Raw genomic sequence first — 22,827 nt, forward strand, 5'->3', positions numbered from 1 at the left:
ATTTGCAGTGAGTGGAGATTGCTGGGTCCTCTGAGTAGATACTTATGGAGATTATTGATCTCAGTTCAGTGCTGCCAGGGAATTCAAGTGGGGGCTCGTCTAACATTGCTAAAACCAATCATTTGTAGATGATCAAAATGTAAGTTAATTAGATTCTGAAAGATGGCTCAGAAAAATGGAAAGTAGTGGGCAGCTGTTTTGTAGAAAATGGGTGCTATTAGTTTTTAATGACACACTGATAGTTTATAAAATCAATTTTTTCTAGTATAGACAGATTTATTAAATTTAATTTCTGCCAGGTGATAGAATGTTGACAATTTTGCCAAGGAAATAGCTATAAACTTAAAAAGAGGAAGTAAAAATATTTATTTCATAATACACACTTAGTTTTTTTAAAATAGAGAAGATCAGTGAGTCCTGGAGAAATGCATTATCTAATGTTTATTCCATTAAAAACAGTTTTTCCTTCATTTTATTTTTTAAACTATAAAGAAATATACTTACAGTTGTAAAAGTAAAACTGAAATCATAATTCATCCTTTGCTCCCCTCACTACCTTAGTTTCTTTTTTCGATCTTTTCTTTTTCATATAATGAGATCACCACTCACTTAAATATTAAGATGCCTGGGAGTGGTTTTTGTCTATTCTCTTTACTTCATTTGTCCCTATATCAAAGTGGTCATGAAGTCCTGTCATTTTTGTCTCCTCAAATTTTCTTGACTTGATTCTCTCCTCTCCAGCATTACAGAGGCTATCAGAATTTCAAACCCTCATGATATCTCATGTGAGCTAATTTCTTCTTAATTGAACTTTTAGAGTCTACACTTTCTCCCCAGTACCAAATTCCTTCCTCTGCCATCAGCATCATCTTTCTCAAACGTAACTCTGTCTCATCGGTCTCCTGTTTAAAAACCTATGTTTGCTTTCTGAATAAAGTTTAAGATCTTGCCCTGTGTGGCCAACTAAAGATTGCTACATATACTTTGATACTTTTCTCACTGAGAAATGGGGTCTATGTTCACTCCCATTAAATATGGAGTGGGCTTTATGACTGTTTTAACAAAATTAAGAGTGAAGTAATCTTGTTCTATTTTCTGGACCCAGAAGTTAAGAGACTGGCTGTTTATTCTTTCTGTTTCTTGGAACAATTACTCTGGAAACACACGCTCTTATATCCCAGCTACCATGATGTGAGAAGTCCAAGCCATGTGGCGGGGCTATGTGGATGTGCTTCAGTTGATAGCTCCAGCTGTGCTTGCAGCATCAGTTGCCAGCCATGTGACTGAGCAATTTTGAACCTCCAGCAGAATTGACTGAGCTTTCAGATGAGCTGCAGCCTCAGCCAACATTTCACTGCAGCATCATAGACCTCAAAATAAAACCATAGAATTGAGCTCAATCAACCTAAAGAAACAGAACAGGTAATAATGAACTTCCAAAAAAAAAAAAAAAATGAACTGTTGTTTTAAGTCACTGAGTTTTGAAGTGGCTTGTTATGCAGCAATAGATAATTGAAAGAACCTGGCTTAAAATATGACTTGTGATTCTTTATTTGACTTGCTCTTTTAAACTTGCATCCCACAATTACCCCTACAAGCACACTACATTTCAGCCAATGTAAATACTTGGGGAGTTCTTTTGTGACTTGATATGTTTTCATGTATTGTGCCTCTTCCTAGAATACACTTCTATTTCTTGTCTACCTGGAAAATTCTTATTACCTTCATTACTGAGCTTCTGTCATCTCTTCTACAAGGGCATCTTTGTCTTCCTTTGGGTAGAATTAGGTTCTCCTTCTACTGAGCTCCCATTGTAGCCTGGATAAGAGATCTTATTACACTCTCTCATAATCCTTTTGTGGTTTTTATTTCTACTTCTTCCTTGAGGGTAGTCTTATTTAACACTGTGTTCTTAAGCACTTAGCAGAGCTCTGGCATAGAGTTGACAGTACATCTGTTTCTACATCTCTGTATGCCTGTGTGTGTACCTGTATGTGAAGGGGCAAGGTATATATGTGGGTCAGAGGCAGAAAAAATATAAGTCTAATGTATTAGATTACATTAGGCTTTTCCTTTTTTCTTTTTCAGGTAAAATAGGATTCAACGAATTGGTGTATGATGGCAGAAATTCCTCAGGGTAATTGTAACTAGTAGGCCCTCACGTGAAATTTCAGACAAGATAAGTAAATTTAATAAATTTAAAGACTTATTTTGGACTAGAGATATCAAAATTCAGCCACATCTCTCTCTCTCTCTCTCTCTCACACACACACACACACACACATAAATATACATACACACACACACACAAACATATATATATATATATATATATATATATATATTAGATATACTATCAAATCAACTCAATAGTCTAAGGATTCTTGAGATTAAAGATCGCCTCTAATATTTTAAGTATGTTTACATTGGTAACATACCTATCCTAGTTAGGATAGGGATTGCTGAATTAATAACAACAAAAAAATTCCTCTACATCTCAGTGGCTATTTTTTACTCACATAAGGTCTGCTGCAGTTCTAGGGATTCTCCAGGAAAGCTTCCTCCCAGCAGGGAGTGACATAGGAATCAAGCAGGTGCCATCTTGTGATTCCATCTTTACAATATGGCCTTTTATTTGCTGAAGACAGGTACAAGAGGATAATGTAAGACTTTCTCACGGCCTTAGTGTGAAATTGAAGCATGTCTCTTCCATTTTTTTCCACTCACAGTCCATTTGCCAGAATTAATCACATGGTCCTGCCTAACTGCAAGAGAGGCAGGTACACAGGAGGAAGAAAGGAACCAGATTGGGTGAGTACTAGTAATCTTCCCTCTTCTTCTTCTTCTTCTTTTTTTAATCTCTGTAGCTTATTCTGAGGCTTACATTGTAACTAGTTTTTGATCTGTTCATTTTGTAAGAACTTTTACTATAAGCAATGAAATCTGATTGCAATTCTAGATAGACTAAACCACTTCTGTGATTCCCCAACATGAATTCTATGATAGGGAGGAAATTCATTAAGAGAAATGGAAGTGATAAATGAAATTTCTATACTGTGGAAGAGATGACTGATCCGTAAGATCAGCTTAAAAATGGATGGTATATGTATGTACTTTGTTCCCTGCAGAGCCCTCATGAGTTATTTTCTATGATTGATTTTATGATACATGACCTTGCTTTATGGTGAAGTATGGCTTTCTCATCAAGATTTGGCTTTGATATCAAACAATTATACATGTTAAATGTGTCTTATTTTTTTCCCCTATTCTCACTTTCAAGTATGATGTATGGCCTTTTTTCCCTTTCTAGTGTTTCTGTTATGTGTTATGTAACTTGTGAAATCTAGGTATAAGACAAATATTCAAAGTCTAGTCTTCAACCATCTCAGTAGTTTGGGCTTGCTTCAGGTTTCCTGAATGCCATATTTGCATCTTTTATCTAATAATTACAGGAAAGAGGGTCAAGGAAAGGAAACAGTAAGTGTAGAAACATCTGGGCCCTATTGTGTAGCTACAATCAGTGCCATCATTAGTCTTTAAGATCCTCACCCCTACTTACTAATAAACAGTGAGTTCATCCAGAGTATCACAGCAATCAAAGTTAAGTGGTGAAGTTAATTGGAATCCAGCAGCCTCTTGTATCACCAGTCTGTAGCTGTTTCTCGTGTTAAGCACAAAATATGCTCAATGATCCTGGTTTCTTTTTTGACTAAGAAGGAGCAGATTGAAGGAACTAATTGAGAAGAAGAAGACATATTTGGACTCCGGATTTTTTTTTTCTCTAGGGTTGGGACTTCAGCACAGAGCTTGAGGGGAAGGATCAGGAATTCTCTGGTGTTTCTGTTCCCTCTTTGTGACTCTATGAGGTTAGAGGCACAATATTCAGCAGCCTACTACCCAGTTGGTAGAGGAGGGAGGAGAAGGAAGCTGCAACAGGAAAAGCTGGGGAGCCTGGTAGTCTCCCCAGTTTTTCCTCCATCCATGCATATGTGATTTAACTTTTGGACTTCACTGGCTTGAGTCATTTTGTAATGTGGCTGGTGTGCTTCTCATTCAAGGTCTCTGTGAGGGCATGCTCCGCACAAGGAAAGAGTGAAAGTTAAGGTCTCTGAGCATCAGCTCACCTCTTCTTATTGTTGGCTGTGTCTAACAGGAGGAAGGGTCACAGACAGGCATGTAGACATTCAAACTAGACTCTCTTCACACCTTATGAAACAGCTATCTATTGGGCTTAGGGTCATACATGCTCTAGCATGGCCAACCTTAGGGAGGCCACATTCAGGAAGGTGAGTATTGCAGGCTTTGGGAATGCCAGGCCTTCAGTATCCCAGGGGAGGGAAGATACTGAGTTTCAAATGGACATGTATCCTTGGGCCTTCAGAGTTACCATCCTACACAGAGGATTATGCCCACAGGGCCAGAGCTGTTCTCTCTAAAGTGGGACCCAGGGCAGGGGCTCTAGTTGTGCAAGTCTAAGAGCAGTACTAATGACCATATTTTGCTTTGCAACATCTCAGCTGGAAACAGCAGGTGTTAATTAAACTAGTCAAAAATAAAGGTGGTAGAAAAATAAACTTGTTACTTTTGATTTTAAATGAACTAAACCCCAAAGATAATATGGAAATTACCTACTTATTAGGCCAGTCCATTACTTCAAGTAATGAAAATTTGATACTCTGAAACAATTTGGAGACTCTCCAGAATAATAGCCTTTACCCTATTTTACCTATGAGATTATAAATGAATCACCTAGAAGTAGAGTAGGATTAGGTAAATGGAAGTAGGTATCAATATTGTCCTCTAAGTAACTCTTCAAAAGGGTGATATGTTGTAGCCCTGTAATTATTTCCCTCTTATTAAGACAAAGACGAAAGCTGAATCAAGAGCAGAGGAATGTAAATGTCTCTCTGAAGATCTTGTTTCTTTAGCTTTTTGTGGGAGAGACCCTAAGTTGAAGGCATTACAGCAACTTCTCACTTAATGACTGTTATTAATATTGCATGTGCTGTGACCCATTAGGGATGCAGAGAATGACCTGAGTTGAAGTTGCTGGCTATTCTGATATACTGATTAAATTTGAAAACAGTACAGTATGTTAATGATATCATGCCCTTTACTTCCCTTACACTGCTAATAAAACTTGCCATCTCCTTAATTCCTTTCTAGGTCATCTAGACATTCATTTTTAATATGATGAAATAACATTTTTCTTTATGCTTGTTGGATAGACTTTTTTCTCCTATTGTATTTTGATAATTACTTCTTTAGAATTATGCATAAAATTGGAGAATAATAGAGTTGGGAGGAACTTTGGATCTTATCTTGTTCAACTCCTTAACTAATGAAAGTTTCATTAGAGACAGGTACTTCCCTTTTCTCCTTGCATACTGTCAATCGCAGACACTCCTGGCTACAAAAGGTAGATGATTCAGGAGGAAAATGAGAGTTTTTTTTTTTTTTCTTTCTGGATTTTGTCTGAGAATTTAGAGCAATGGGAATGATTGGTGCCCACACAGTCTAAAGTGAAGGGTACATCTATATTGCTAAGGGGTGGTCAAGCCAGTCTTTCAACTATCAGTTCCCATTACCCTCCTCTAGGAGACAAGAGGATGCAGGGTAGAAGGGAGAGGTGATGGCTGTACAGCCAGAGGACTTCAGAGAACCTTCGAGAGGGTTCCTTTCAAGTCTTTAGCTGACTGCTGATCAATGCATGCTTGTGAAAGAACTAAAGGTTACTGTGGAAAGAGTCACTTAAAGGGATTACAGAGAACAATCTCCAGTGCTCAGTCAGGGCTAGGAATAGTTACTGTTCCTATAAGCCAGAGATAAATGCTTCTTAGGTGCTGTCAAAAGTCTCATAATTCATGAGACATTGGGTAGAGTATTAAAGTAGAGGAAAGTAGCCCTAGGTTAAATGATCTGGTCTCAATGAAGAAAGCTTAAAAGCAACTCTGATGTTGAAGACAGAAATAAAGAAACTAGAAAAAGAAAAGCAAATGAAGCAAACGATAAATAGAAGAATAAATAAATAAGGAAAGAGTGGAAACCAATGACATAGAAAACAAGTAGAGAAAATCAATGAAGCCAAAAGCTAGTTTTCTGAGAAGATCAATAAAATTGATGAACTCTAGCCAGAATAATCATGAATAAAAGAGAGTAAACCTAAATTGCTAGTATCAGGAGTGGGATATGACATTACAATAGGGTCTACAGATATAAAAACATTAATAAAGCAATGCTATGAAAAACTTTTCCAATAAATTTGACAACTGAAATTCTACAGATTTTAAGGCTCTACTTTTACCACATTCAATCATTATTTCTTTTTTTTATTATTTCTTAAAGATTCTGATGCCTACATATCTCTAAAATTTGTTGACTTTTCCCCATCATATTCTGGCTTAGCTCACCATTTTATCTCATAGTATGAAACTCTTAACTGAGTCTATGGAGTCTCCCTGCTCCTCCTATTAAGAAAAATTTATAATTAAAAAAATTATATTACCCCTTCCATTCCTGCTCAAATATTTTTTTATTACCCTACGGAGAGGTTGAAACTTATTAATCTGATTAAACTTGTCCAGCTGTTTTTCTTAACATTCTCCCTCCCCATTCTCTTCTCCAGCAACAAGCTATGCTTTCTGTTGTCTGTGAGCACATGCATTTTCCCCTGTCTATAATTCTTTTATTTTTCATATTAATTTGTCTAACTTCTACCTTCTTTCAGGTTTCGACTTAAAAGTATATTCTTTAAGGAAGTTTTCCTTGGCCACTCATATCTGAGATAAATGCTCTATGCGCTGTTAAAGCACCGTATGTGTCTCCCTGACAGTGCTTATCACACTATATCATCATTGTCCATTTACTTCTCTATAACCCTCAATGCTCTAAAAACTCAACAAGATGAGGAAATGCTTATTTTGTTTCTTGTATTGACTCTTTAATAGGGCAAAGCCACATAGTAGTCTGTTTATAAGTAATGGTTAGAGTGATTATTTAAATTTTACTCTATTTAAACCTCAAATTCAATGCCACTCTAATTCTTAATACAGGTTATTTTGGGCAGTATACAAACAGTGAGTACTTGATTCTAACTTCTGATTACTGATACTGAAAACATGATTTTCTCCTTCTTAAATTGTCTTATTTTGCATGTATTAATATTATCAATTATCCAAAAGTGAATGATGCAGTAATTTAATTGTAGACTTTTGTTACTATTCATAAACCATCAGATGAAAGCAGAGATTTCAATTGGATTATAGTATTTTATTCCATCTAAGGGTATATAATTGAGAAATATACTTTATAAAATTGCTTTTGCTTTGGATATTCTTCCAAGGTTCTTTTCCTTTGGCTTTGTCCTTTTGACCAAAGCCCCTTCTAGAATCAGACACTAAGCAACTCCTATTCTGGGGCAGAGCCCTTTGCCATACTTACAGAATAATTTTTGTATCAGTTCTCTTCCATTTAAAAAATCTTTGGTGTTATTTAAATGAAAAACAGCTTGTCTCTGCTAACCAGAACCTCCTTGACACATTTTTTTTTTTTTTTTTTTTTTTTTTTTTTTTTTTTGGAGATGGAGTCTTGCTCCGTTGCCTAGGCTGGAGTGCAGTGGCATGATCTCAGCTCACTGCAACCTCTGCCTCCAGGATTCAAGCAATTATCCTGCCTCAGCCTCCTGAGTTGCTGGGCCTAGAGGCGCACGCAGCCACACCAGGCTAATTTTTTTTTTTTTTTTTTTTTTGTATTTTAGCAGAGACGGGGTTTTACCATGTTGTCCAGTCTGGTCTCGAACTCCTGAGCTCAGGCGATTCACCTGCCTTGGCCTCTTAAAGTGCTAGGATTACACATGTGAGCCACTGTGCCCGGCCGGCAATTTGGTTTTTATTTTGTATTTTTCTTTTCTTTTCTCCTCATAACTACTATTTTTTACTAATTATATAAGTAATTTTGTTTACTGCTAAAAATTTCAAATATGCAAAAGTTAGAAGAGGAAAATAACATCCAGATATGAAGCTCTGTTAACAGTGGGTGTAATGGGCTGGGCGCGGCGGCTGACACCTGTAATCCCAGCACTTTGGGAGGCCGAGGCGGGTGGATCACGAGGTCAAGAGATCGAGACCATCCTGGTCAACATGGCAAAACCCCGTCTCTAATAAAAATACAAAAATTAGCTGGTCATGGTGGTGCACGCCTGTAGTCCCAGCTACCCGGGAGGCTGAGGCAGGAGAATTGACTGAACCTGGGAGGCGGAGGTTGCGGTGAGCCGAGATCGCGCCATTGTACTCCAGCCTGGGTAACAAAAGTGAAACTCGGTCTCAAAAAAAAAAAAAAAGGTGTATTTTTCATACCAATATACTGTCTATTGTTTGAACCTCTCTTTTACCATGGTTGTGTCAAATATTTTCCCCTTATTTTAACTTTTGTCCTTAAATTTTGGTCCAAGTCTTTTAAATATAGAGAGTTTTCTCTTTGGTGCAATAAAGTCTGTTCTATGTGTTTCACTGTTTTTATGCTTAGAAATTACTTTCTCACATAGAGTGCACATATTTACCTATTTTAGTCCTGGTTTTTAAGGTTTTAGTTTTTATAGTTAACTCTCTAGCTTACATGTAATTAATTTTATGAAATTATTAATATCCTAGTAGCCAATATTCTTTAAATTAGTCAATTGTGTCTATCTTTTCCATTGACTTGCAGTGTTTTGCTAAAGAAATATTAAAGTCTTTTGTAGATTAATACCTGTTTATAAGTTATTCTATATGTTTATATGATTGTTTATAATATACCAGTATAATACTGTTAGTTATTATAGATTGTCCAATATTTCATATAGGCAATTCTCCTATAACTTTCTTTTTTCTTTCAAATTTTATTAGCTGTTTTAACTTGTTTTATGTTTGATAAACTTTGGACTAATTTTATCAAGATTCAGATGATCATATTGGGATTTTGATATTGCTTTATTATTATATATTGATTTAGAAATAATGGAAAATGCATGAAATATATATTATACATATTATAATGTTTATATGTATTTATTCAATCTTTCTAAAAATATGCTATATTTCACAGAACTTTTCTGTTACTCATTTATCTTACAGATCCCATCTCTTTTGGGTGAAGTTACTCCTAGGTAAGTTAAGTATTTTTTATTGTTGTTACAGTAAAAATTTGCTTTGTTTCTTTATTTTTCCATTTAATATTTGAATCAACTATAGCTGATGGATTGAAAAAATATATAAAAGGTATTTGGTGTGTGTTTTAAACACACACCAAATATGTGTTAAATACATATATATACACACACCAAATATGTATATATATACCTATTTGTATATGTATAACATCTATACACGTTTTAAATATGTGTATATATATTTAAAACATATTTGGTATATATATATATATATAACAAAACAAGTGATATAAGCAGTAGATTTTATTCAGAGGAAGAAGTAGATTTTATACAGCCTTCCATAGCTGACTAAAGATATAAGAAAGATAAAGTATTTAAAATGCACAGAAAAGATAGGGCTGTTTGTGAAAATTCAGGGCAAACAAATGTAGAGATAAGCAAGGTGTATTCAGCCTTAGTGATCAAGGCACCTACTTAACTTTGTTAATTTTTGGAGATAGTTAAAGTTAGAAAGTGCTAAGATTGTGTCAAACCATGGATGCTAGATAAGGGCAATAATTCAAACAGCATTATTGTCACAGAAGAAGAGACAATCATGCGAGCAAAACGTGTTCTTAAGGAGAAAGTAACATGTCCAAAGCGTCAATTTTAAAAAGTAATATTTAGGTGATGGTATGGTTTGGATTTTTGTCCCCTCCAAATCTCATGTTGAAATTTGATCCCCAGTGCTGGAGGTTGGGCCTAGTAGAAGTGTTTGGGTCATAGGGGCAGATCCCTCCTAATGGCTTACTCCCCCTGTGGTAATGAGTGAGTTCTCACTCTTAGTTCATGTGAGAGCTTGTGGTTCAGAGTTTGGAACCCTTACCTCCTCTTGCTCCCCCTCTTGCTATGTGACACACTGGCTCCCCTTCCCCTTCTGCTTCCTGAGGTCCTCACAAGAAGCAGATGCCGGTGCCATGCTTCTTGTACAGCCTGCAGAACCATGAGCCAAGTAAACTTCTTTTTTAAAATAAATTACCCAACTTCAGTTATTCCTTTATAGCAACACAAAACACACTGAGACAGGTATTGTTTAGTGTTCGAGCTACTATTACAAAATGCCAGTGACTACTTGACTTAAACAACAGAAATTTATTTTCTTATCATTCTGGAGGCTAGAACTCTGTGATTCAGGTGCCTGCAGATCTGACTCCTAGTGAGAGCTGTCTTTCTGGCTTGTAGATGGCTGCTTTCTTACTGTGTGCTCAAATGGTCTCTTGTTTGTGCTTGCAGAGAGTGAGACCTCTGCTCTCTCTTTTTCTTATAAGGACACCAGCCCTATAGGATTAGGTCACCATCTTCATGGCCTCATTTAACCTTAATTACTTCTCACAGGTCCTTTCTCCAAATGTAGTCACATTATAATGGGGGTTAAGGCTTCTATATTTGGTTTTTGGGGAGACTCAAACATTCGCTCCACAACTTTTGATTTGCAAAAGGGAGAGCCTGGAAGGATACTGGCTAGATTGGCAGCAGTGAGGAGATGGGGAATTAAGGGAAATTTTGAAGGGCGATGTGGGGAAAAAGATCATCAAAGTTAACCATTGAATTCTGACTTTGTTTTGAGTACATTACTGTGAATATGCTTATTAATTCATCTCACCTGGAACTCATGTTCCCTGGAGGGACTGTGAAGACAACATTATAAAAACTACCCACTGGGTAGATTTCGGTTACAACGTGATTGGTATGTTTTTTGTTCATTATATTATACCAACTGTTTGCATTCATATCGTCCATGCCAGAGTGTAAAGTTTAGAGAATGGTCCTATGTCCTGTTTAAAGTGATTTTTATAACTTTCAGCAGAGTATCTTCTACTTGTATATACTTTACTAGTTGAAGATGATGAATAATCCTTTTGGCATCAGTAACTTAGAACTGTTCTGAAAAAAATGAAGGATGTTTATAAAAGAATAAGAGGCTATGAGTTTGGGTTAGTTAGGCTTTACTTGGGAAAGATAATATTGATGGAATAATATTTACTTGGGAAAGATAATATTAATATTGTAACCATTGTTTTAAATATTATAGGAGCCTTAGAATAGAATCAAGGGAACATTTTTTGATAAGGGTAAGACAGGATTTTCATGAAAATGGGAGATCATTCATTCTAAAGTTCTCTGTAATCCAAGGGCTAGAAAACTTTGTAAAGGTACATATGGTAAATAGTTTAGGCTTTGCTTGCCATAACATCTCTTCTGAACTCCTCAACTCTGCCATTGTAGTGCAAAAATAGCCATAGACAATATGTAAATTAATAAGTATGGCTGTGTTTCAATAAAATGTTATCTACAAAATCAGGCTTTGGATTGGCTTTGGCTCATGAACTGTGATTTCCTGACCTGTGGTCTAACCCATTATGCAGAGTGTTTCATAAATTCAATCACTATTGGGATCACATGTTGAGGTAGATGAATGGCATATGTGGTTACTATGCTTTGAAAGATTAAAGTCTTGCAATTGTTAAAAAAAGAGTCCTGAGAAAATTTAGCCAGTTAAATTTTCAATAACCTAAGAACTTTATTCTACTATCTTATTAGGTGCTTGGTACCTTGAAGGTACAGATTGGAGTGCTATATGTACTTGAAAAATTATCCAAATATCACTTTGGTCACCTCTGTTTTTTGTGTTTTTTTAAAAAATTATTTTTCAAGTTGACAAAAATTTAATATATTTATGGTGTACAACATGGTGTTTTGATATGGTTAAATTGCAGAAATCATACTTCCTTTTTTTTTGAGACAGAGTCTTGCCCTGTCACCAGGCTGGAGTGCAGTGGTGTGATCTGGACTTACTGCAACCTCCGCCTCCTGGGTTCAAGCAATTCTTCTGCCTCAGCCTCCCAAGTAGCTGGGACTACAGGCATGCACCACCATGCCCAGCTAATTTTTGTAGTTTTAGTAGAGACAGGGTTTTGCCATGTTGGTTAGGATGGCCTTGATCTCTTGACCTCATGATTCACCTGCCTCAGTCTTTCAAAGTGTTGGGATTACGGGCGTTAGCCACCATACCCGGCCTAATCACACTTCTTTTTGACATCAGTAGCTAATTAGTGACCAAGTGAGCTTACTTAAATTTAACTTATATTTTACTAATCTCAAATGCTTGTGTCTTTAAGATAACCTTCTGAAGTTTCCTAATTAGAAAGAATGCCTCCCTTTTTGGCATTATATTTTGCCTCATAACTATTTATGACATTAAAGGAGCATTATGAAATAGAGGTTATTAACATGGGTTTTGGTTTTATGATGTTCTGCAAGTTACTTAAACCTCTATGGATTTCACTTTCATCAACTATCAAATGGTGATAATAGTAGCTCCAATTTCATAGGATTTTTTTGTGAGGATGACATGAGTTAATACACATAAGTAAAACATTTAGAACAGTGAGGACACAGAGTAGCTGCTTAATAAAGTATCACCATTAGAGTTTTTCTATTACACTGTAAGTTCTTTGAGGGCAAGGACTATATTTTGCTCTTTGACTATAAAGCAATTTTCATGGAGGATACCAATATTCAATATATGCTATTATTATCACTTGGTGCAAGTAATCATTAACTTTTTGTTATATCGAATAGCCTGTAAGTTACATAAACGTCTATGGATTTCACTTTCATCAACTATAAAATGGTAATAATAATAGCACTCATCTCATAGGATTTTTTTTTTGTGAGAATAGCATGAGTTAATACACATAAGTAAAACATTTAGAACAGTGATGACACATAGTAGCTGTTTAATAATCACCATTAGAGTTTTCCTATTACACTGTAAGTTCTTTGAAGGCAAGGACTATATTTTGCTCTTTGACTATAAAGCAATGTTCATGGAGGTTACTAATATTCAGCATAATGGTAGTTAATATTATTACTGTTATTATCATTACTTGTTGCAAGTAATCATTAACTTTTTGTTAAACCCAATAGCCTGCATTCCCCTCTTAATTCTTTGCAGAAGATATTAGCTTGTAGTAAAGTTCACAGTGTAAAGAGAAACAAGATAAATAAAGGAATGTTTAAAGGAATCTTACAAATGAGCTCAATTACCCGTGAGCATTTTCCAAGAATAATTTATGAATCTATGAGGAAGGAAGAGTATCCACCCGAGCCATCTCAAGGTCTTTGTGGCTCAACTTATTTGTTGGCATTGCTGCTTTTTATTTTTCTCAGTCTAATGGGCAGAGTAATAGCTATATTTAGGCTAACTTGAGTCAAAATGTATGAGAACAGAAATTTATTAAATAGTCTTAAAATCTACTAATACCTTTTTTCCTTTCCCACAATGCTGATATCCCTGCTACTGGACTGTCTTGATTACTACTTCTGATACTTATTAACTTTAATTCTGAGCTGATTTCATGCCCCATGGTAATTTCTTAATGAAATCACTGAGGTTCTTCACTTTTTCTTTTTCTCCCCCTGATATTCAGTTTTTTCCCCAATTTGTGTTCAATTTCACTCTATATTTGCACTAATGCCTCAAACTTCACCCAATATAGATATCTTTGTCAAGCCTTAAAGATTATTTACCTTTTTATTTGTTCTCAAGTATCATCATTTTTTTCTTTGTCCTTGGACTATTTCTTTAGTAGAAAAACCTCCTCAAACTATTTTTGGAAAATTATAACAGCCTGAGCAATTAGGAGACTCCAGAGCTTCTAAAAAACTGTTTGGTCAATAACCCCAGGAATTCTATAATAGATAACCTTAGTACTGATTTTTCTTAAAATACTCCCTTGGGTTTATTATTCACTGGTATTATAAAAATAAATCTTCCTGCTTTGAATGCCAAACTTAGAAGTGAGCTTTGAATAAACAGTGATCTTCTGAGGCTCAGTTTATTTTCTTGCCAAGATCTTTAATAGCTCTTCTTTGTGTGTGCGTGTGTGAGAGCAGTTGACTATTATGATAAAATGCATCTAATTAGCTATCAATATTTGACAGAATACTTTTCAGCAGTGTCATTCATTCAACTCAACAGAGCAGTCATTTCAATCAAGGAAACCATACCAGCCATTCAAATGAGAGAATACGGCTAGAGTTGGGTTTCATTTTACTGGGCTCAATAAAGAAAATATAACTTCAGGGCTTCTATTAGCAAATATATCTCATTAATATTGTGACTAAGACTGTCAGGATCCATTCGTAAAGCCATCAGTGTTTAGAACTTATCCTAAAGTGATAAGACAAAAGAGAAAACGGGCTTCGTATGTGTTATTTTTCATATAGCAACACGTAGATCTTTTACCAGATCAAATGCGTATTACACACAGCCTCACAAATGCCATTGACCTTTTTTTGTTCTCTTTTCATATAGGTAACTACAGTTCTGTTATTTAATTTATAGGAAACTGTGCGCAGGTTACTTTTCTTCTCTGAGTCTTACTCTCATTATTTGCAAAGTAAGAATAATGACATCAGAAGTGCCAAGCAGCTTTTGTTGCATAACAACCACAGTGTATCCAAGGCTTATAAGAATACACATTTATTATGGCTTACAAGTCAGCAGGTCAGCTGGGGTGAATCTAGATTGGGCTTGTCTTGGCTTGTCTTCTGGCTCTAGGTTTTGTCTAGGTCTGCTCTACATGTCCCTCATTCTTCTGGGACCAGTTTTCTGGGACATGTTCTTTCGTAGCAGTGGCAAAAGCCCAACTGTGCAAGCACATTTCAAGTCTTTGCTTTCATCATGTCTGCTAATATCCCATTGATCAAAGTAGTCACAAAGTTCAAAATCAATGGGGCTAGGAAATGTTCCTTGTACAATGTGAGGCGGGGTAGGAAGTGAGTACTTTCTGAACAACAATCGAATCTACCATACCTAACCTTACATGATAATGAGGAAGATTCTATGAAATTAGGTATATGTGAGCTCCTTGTCAGTTTTCAGGTACTGTGTGACTATGACATTTATAAGTGCTCTGTCATTGTAAAATTCTAGCAAGACTCCTTTTGATTTTTACCTACTACTTATTCCATAAACTTCTACTAAGAAAAGCCATATACAATGCTTGTTAGCAGCTGTTAACTTAGAGTACCAAGGTGTCATTGCACATTATTATAGAGGGAGGTTAAAAAATCAGGAGTATCTATTACAGTCTAGGATGTTTAAACTACTTCTTGGCTCACCATAAGACTTTAAATTCAAGGAGAAAGCAAACTAAGGAAAGAAGATTACGCTTGAACAGTCTTCATGATAAAATAGTAGTAATTAGTTTGAGCAAAATTCCATAATAGTTTTTTTTTCCTTTTTGCACTTTGCAGGAAACCAAATGGCAGACAGATAAAACAAATTACTTTTCTCGGGGTAATTAGCAAGTGATTATAAGGTTCTGCCTATGTTCTCTCAAGAGTACAAAGATTATGCCCTGCTTTTCGAAGAACTGTATTCTGCTCAGTACCTAATCCACCTATAGTCATTGCAGAATCTGACAGCAGCCTCACCACAAACCCTGAACCACATCGAATACCTGGGAGACCACAGCAATGCTAATTTAATGTTGAGAGGGAGGAGGGAAGAAGAAACACAATGTTTTTCTTTTCTTTTATTATTTATTTATTTTGCCACCTTTGTTAGCCCCCAATTTGCATTTCTCTTCTTGTAGGTATCACACAGTTCCTAAGAATTAAGAACTATATGTTTATGTACCAATGTCTTGGACTGTGAACTAAAATATTATTGTGTCTTTTTTTTTTTTTTTTTTGAGACGGAGTTTCGCTCTTGTTACCCAGGCTGGAGTGCAATGGCGCGATCTCGGCTCACCGCAACCTCCGCCTCCTGGGTTCAGGCAATTCTCCTGCCTCAGCCTCCTGAGTAGCTGGGATTACAGGCACGTGCCACCATGCCCAGCTAATTTTTGTATTTTTAGTAGAGACGGGGTTTCACCATGTTGACCAGGATGGTCTCGATCTCTTGACCTCGTGATCCACCCGCCTCGGCCTCCCAAAGTGCTGGGATTACAGGCTTGAGCCACCACGCTCGGCCTATTGTGTCTTTAAGTCTAGAGCATTTCATTTGAGTACAGTAACGTCATTGAGAGAGAGAATTGTCCTCTTGATAGAGGTCATAGAAAATTAAAATTAATTTCTAATCAAAGATGACTCAGGAAATGAGATAGTTTATGTAATGTTTTGATTGAAGGACACTCAGACCTTTCAAGATAATGTTGCTGCCAAATGACAAAAATAAGGCCTCTCCCATAAGTGGGAGAATATAATACAGTAATACAGAGTTCTATTTAGACATAGAAGCTATATGACCTACTTGCATTAAATATGGTGAACCCTTAAGACAATCAAGTTTATTGATATACATCATTAGAAATCTCTAATTTATATATTGATTACAAAGGAAAATATACACATAGAGTTCATACACAGAGAAAATGTACAGAGTTTCATGGGATTAATTTGTCTTTTCTTTTTTGAGATGGAGTCTCACTCTGTTGCTTAGACTGGAGTACAGTGGCGCGATCTCGGCTCACTGCAACCTCTGCCTACTGGGTTCAAGCGATTCTCCTGCCTCAGCCTCCCAAGTAGCTGGGATTACAGGCACCTACCACCATGCCTGGCTAATTTTGTATTTTTAGTAGAGACAGGGTTTCACCATGTTGGCCAGGCTGGTCTTGAACTCCTGAGCTCAGGGGATCTGCCCACTTTGGCCTCCCAAAGTGCTGGGATTATAGGCATGAGCCACCATGCCCAGCTCCTCTGCTGTTTTTTATTTATTCAGAAATTTTGGTAGATTGATTGCAATACAGGCCCCAATTTTTCATGCTTTTCTGTAACCATACCGTATAGTAGTGCTCACCCACACTGACTGTGGGCTTGGTATGAAGGATGGCTATCTGGGATGGTCTTGGCTGAGCAAATAGGCTTTCCTTTATGCTTCTTGCATTCCTCCAACATTCTAGCCCAGGCATGTTCTCATAGTGGAGGCAGGGGGTCCAAAAGAAAAAGCAGAAATGCATAATTACCTTTTCAAGTCTCTGCTTCCATCAAACTTGTTATTGTTTAATTGGCATCCCTTTTATTTTTTCCCCATAGTTTTCCTAAAAATAATTTTGTATAATAGAATGTTAGAAAACAGATTATATTTTCCTATGGGATTAATAGTTTTGACTTTTCATCTTCCACTTGATATTCAGCTCATTGATTGTGTACCATTCATTTAAAATTCATTTACAGTGGATCCTCAATTTAACCTGATTAAACATGCCCTTTACAATCTGACCCTCTCCTATTTCACCAGTGTCATCTGTCACGACTAATTTTACATTCTACATTCTTGCCACATATTATCAACAACAATTTTCCAGGTATGCAGTGCTCTTCCTTATCTCTCTGCCTGCTTATATACTGTTTCACTTATCTGGAAAACTTATTGCTTCTCCAAAGCCCAATTTAAATGCTCTCTCCCATTTTTCTCTTGTTTTCTTAGGGGCTGGTTACCCCTTCTGTGCCCCTCATTGTAGTTTGAATAAACTCATATTATAATAATTACTGTAAATATTTGTGGTATTTATTATAATTTTATAAATACAAATGCAATTATTTATGTCTGTCTCCAAAATTAGTGTGAGTATATGAAACCCTAATGAGATTATTAATCACCATATTTATTTCATCCCAAATAGCAAGGACAATGCCTCTTGTTGAAAATATATTTGTTAGCTGGGCATGGTAGTACGTGCCTGTAATCCCAGCTACTCAGGAGGCTGAGGCAGGAGAATTGCCTGAACTCAGGAGGCGGAGGTTGTGGTGAGCCGAGATCGTGCCATTGCACTCCAGCCTGGGTAACAAGAGCGAAACCCCGTCTCAAAAAAAAAAAAAAAAAAAAAAAAAAAAGAAAAAAAGAAAAAAAAGAAAATATATTTGTTAAAATATGACTCAGAATTAAGTGAAAAAAATGAATAACTAAGACATTGTTTTAAAAGTTAAGATGCAAGAATTATAAGCTTCTATTTAATTGAAATGTGAAAGATTTAGAACAAGAAGAAAAATTAAGGATCATTTAGGCAACCATTATTTTATACATGAGAAATCAGTTTAGCATTAGTTCTTTAGGTAAATTGATAAAATGCTCAACATTAGAACTTTCATGCTATGGCCTATTTGGTTCCTCTCCTGATTACTGGGATTTGAGCCTTGTAGCTATATTTCCAGAATCCAACAAGTTTTTATTTTAATATTCTGAAGTTTCTTTTTTAAATTATATTTTAAGTTTTGGGACACATGTACAGAATGTTCAGTTTTGTTGCATAGGTATACATTTGCCATGGTGGTTTACTGCACCCATCAACCTGTCATCAACATTAGATATTTATCATAATGCTATCCCTTCCCCACCCCACACTCCAACAGGTCTCATTGTGTGATGTTCCCCTCCCTGTGACCATATGTTCTCATTGTTCAACTCCCACTTATGAGTGAGAACATGCAGTGTTTGGTTTCTGTTCCTGTGTTAGTTTGCTGAGAATGATGGTTTCCAGCTTCATCCAAGTCCCTACAAAGGACATGAACTCATCCTTTTAATGGCTGCATAGTATTCCATGGTGTATATGTGCCACATTTTCTTTATCCAGTCTAATATTGATGGACATTTGGGTTGGTTCCAAGTCTTTGCCATTGTAAATAGTGCTACAATAAACATACGTGTGCATGTGTCTTTATAGTAGAATGATTTATAATCCTTTGGGAATATACCCAATAATGGGATTGCTGGGTCAAATGATATTTCTAGTTCTAGATCCTAGAGGGATCACCATACCATCTTCCACAATGGTTGAACTAATTTACACTCCCACCAACAGTGTAAAGGTGTTCCTATTTCTCCACATACTCTCCAGCATCTGTTGTTTTCGGACTTTTTAAATTGAAGTTTTGTTACAGAGATTTTGTATAACCTTTCATTAAGTATTTATTCCTAAATATTGTTTGTAGAATTTCTCTTTAAATTTCATTTCCAATAGTACATTACTATTATATATAAATACAATTGATTTTTGTATTCTGCCTTTGTATCCTATGGCCTTACTAAATTTACTTATTTGATCTAGTTTTTTTTGTAGATTTTTTTTGATATTCTAATACAGTCCTGAAAGTTAGGAATAAAGGCATTTTTATATTTTTCTTTCCAATCTTTGTGCTTCTTATTTCTTTTTCTTGTATTCTTGTTTTACTTAGGATCATTTTGTTGTATTTTATTTTGGTAAGAACACTTAAATGAGACCTATCCTTTTACACATTATTGAGTATATAACAAATTGTTGTTGACTATAGGTAGAATAATGTTGTCTAGCAGATTTATAGAGTTTTTTGTTGTTGTTGTTTGTTTTTAAGATGGAGTCTCACTCTGTTGCCAGGCTGGAGTGTACTGGCTTGATATTGGTTCACTGCAACCTCCACCTCCCAGGATAAAGCGATTCTTCTGCCTCAGCCTCTTGAGTAGCTGGGACTACAGGAACCACCATGCCCAGCTAATTTTTGTATTTTTAGTAGACATGGGGTTTCACCACGTTGGCCAGGATAGTCTTGATCTCTTGATCTTGTGATCTTCCCACCTCAGCCTCCCAAAGTGCTGGGATTACAGGTGTGAGCCACCATGCCCAGCCAGATTTCTAGAGTTTATGCCCATTGATTAGTAACCTTCAATTTTTACCTCCCTGAAGCCTGTAGTAATCATAATTCCAACTCTTTGAATCTATGAATTTGACTATTTTAGATATCTCATATAAGTAGAATCATGCAGTATTTGTCTTTCTATATCTGGCTTATTTCACTTAGAATAATGTTCTCAAGGTGCATACATGTTGTCCCATACTGCAGAATTATTTTCTTTATAAGGCTGAATAGTAACCCATTGTATGTATAGACCACATTTTCTTTATCCATCCACAGATGGACATTTAAGATTTTTTCTGCATCTTGGCTGTTGTGAATAGTGATGCACTTAACATTGGAGTGCTGTTATATTTGCAAAATTCTGACAGAACTGGAATTGCTGGATTAAATGGTAGTTCTATTTTTAAATTTTTGAGGATAAGGACTTTCCACACTGTTTTCTACAGTGGCTGTATCATTTTACATTCCAACCAACAACGTGTAAAGATTTCAATTTCTCCACATCCTTGTCAACATTTATCTTTTAGTTTTTGATCATAGCATCCTGAGGTGTGTCCCATCACAAAGGAAACAGTAAAATTTTGCCTGTTTGTAGACATCATAATCTCATGTATAGAAAACTCTAAAGATTCCATTAAAAACCTCTTAGAATTAAAAACTGAATTCAGTAAAGTTGCAAGATGCAAACTTTATATTAACAATGAACAAATGAACAATGAAAAAGAAATTAGAAAAATAATGCCATTTACAATAGCAACAAAAAGAATATAATAACCAAGAACAAACTTAACTATGGTGGTAAAAGACTTGTATACTGAAAACTGTTAAATGTTGATGAAAGAAATTAAACAAGATCCAAACAAATAGGAAGACATTCTGTGTTCATAGGTTAGAAGACTTAAAATTGTTAAAATGTATGGACTACCCAAAGAAATCTATAGATTCAGTGCAATCTCTATCAAAATCCCGTTGGCGGTTTTTTTTTTCATAAATAGAACAAACAATTCTAAAATTTATGTGATACCACAGATAACCAAATCAATCTTGAGTAACAAGAACTACGCTGGAAGAATCACAGTTCTTGATTTCAAAACACAGTACAAAGCTACTGTATTCAAAACAGTGTGTGACTAACATAAAGACAGATATATAGACCAATGGAATATAATGGAGAGCCCAGAAATAAATCCACATGTATACAGTCAACTGATCTTTGACAGGGTACCAAGACTACATAGGGGGAAAGATAGTCTTTTCAACAAATGATATTGAGAAAATTGGATGTCCACATGCAAAAGAATGAAATTGGACTCTTATCTTACTCCATACACAAGAATTAACTCAAAATGAATTAAAGACTTAAAATATAAGACCTGAAAACGTACAAATCCTAAAAGAAAATGAAGGGAAATCCATTATGACATTGATCTTGGCAATGATTTCATGAATATGACTCCAAAAGTATAGGAAACAAGCAAAAATAAACAAGTGAGATTATGCCAAATTAAAAGCTTCTGCAGTCAACCTTGTCTCTACTAAAAATACAAAAATTAGCCGGGTGTGGTGGTGTGTGCCTGTAATCCCAGCTACTAGGGAGGCTAGGGAGGCAGGAAAATTGCTTGAATCTGGGAGGCATAGGTTGAAGTTAGCTCAGATTGCACCACTGCACTCCAGCCTGGGCAACAGAGAGAGACTCTGTCCCCACCCACCCCACCAAAAAAAAAGCTTCTGCACAGCAAAGAAAACAATCAATGGAGTGAAAAGATAACCTACAGAATGGGGAGAAAATATTTGCGAATCACATATCTGATAAGGGGCTAATCTTCAAAATATACAGGGAACTGCTACAATTCAATCGTACAAAAATGAATAACCAATTTAAAAATGGGGTAAGGGTTTTAATAGACATTTTTTTTTCAAAGAAGACATGCAAATAGTCAACAGGTATATAGAAAATCCTCAATGTTACTAATGCAAATGAAAATGAGAATCCAATGAATTTGATAAATATTTCTCTATTATATTTTAAATGAATATAATGTTATTATATTACATTTTCCCCATGAAAACACTCTGGATATTATTCCTCTGTCTCTTGGCAGTAGAAGGAGATAGCAATCTGGTTTCTCCCATTTGTAGATGTTTTGCTTTATCCACTGAATGCCCATAGGGTTCTTTTATTTATTTGAATTTTAGTTATTACGTCAGATCATGTCTTTTTGTTGATTATTGTCTACCGTGTTTTTCAGAATACACTTTGTCATTGATTTGTAGATTTGGGTCTTTGTTTATTTCAGAATAAATTCCTGTTATTCTGCTTATTCTGCTCTCTTTCTGGTCCAGTTATCATCATCATCATCTTGACACTGGATTTTCTTTGCCTGCCTTTATTCTGCTTGCTCATTATGCATTTGTCTTTTTGGACTTTGTGTTATTTTCTCACACTTATTTTCCATATGGTTGACTCCTTCTCAGCAGAATGTGTTTTACTTGCCATTATTTTTTATTTTCAAGTTGTTTTACTATTCTTTCCCTCAGTTTTGCCAGATCACTTTTTATCTCTTGCTGTTTTATGTAGTATTTGAGCTATTTCTTGTAAGAGTCCATATGCCTTTACTGTTTTGAGATTATAAGTATGCTTGTCTGAGCTTTTCTTCAGTTTCTTGAGGATAATGCATCTGAAGTACATTTTTCATTCTGTTTGCTTTCTATGTTAATTTGCCCCTTTTTAATAGGGTCTGTGTATACAGGCTGAGTTGAACTTCTTTCTATTTCTTATCTGTGAGTGGGGTAAGACTGCCAGATTTAGCAAATAAAAACATAGGGTGGCCAGTTAGGACTGAATTTTAAATACACATGGATACATTTTTAATGTTACAAGTATGTTCCATGTAGTATTTGGGACATTCTGATACTAAAATTAAATTTTAGTGTAGTTCTAAAGGGTACTTTTTCACTATATATGCTTGTGTCAGCTTCCTTGAGAGCACGTTTCCCCCACAGATAGCTTAGCAACCATA

At 35.7% G+C, this 22,827-nt stretch overlaps 1 long non-coding RNA gene across 1 annotated transcript; it reads left to right on the plus strand.

The window, feature by feature from the left end:
• The first annotated feature begins 1,886 nt into the window (after positions 1 to 1,886).
• On the plus strand, positions 1,887 to 9,151 carry LOC141582817 (uncharacterized). Its single transcript, XR_012515724.1, has 3 exons — positions 1,887 to 2,811; positions 7,053 to 7,076; positions 9,111 to 9,151. It is a non-coding gene; the product is annotated as an uncharacterized LOC141582817 (long non-coding RNA).
• The last annotated feature ends 13,676 nt before the right edge of the window (positions 9,152 to 22,827 follow it).

This window comes from Saimiri boliviensis, chromosome X (assembly GCF_048565385.1).
Source record: "Saimiri boliviensis isolate mSaiBol1 chromosome X, mSaiBol1.pri, whole genome shotgun sequence".
NCBI classification, from domain to species: Eukaryota; Metazoa; Chordata; class Mammalia; order Primates; family Cebidae; genus Saimiri; species Saimiri boliviensis.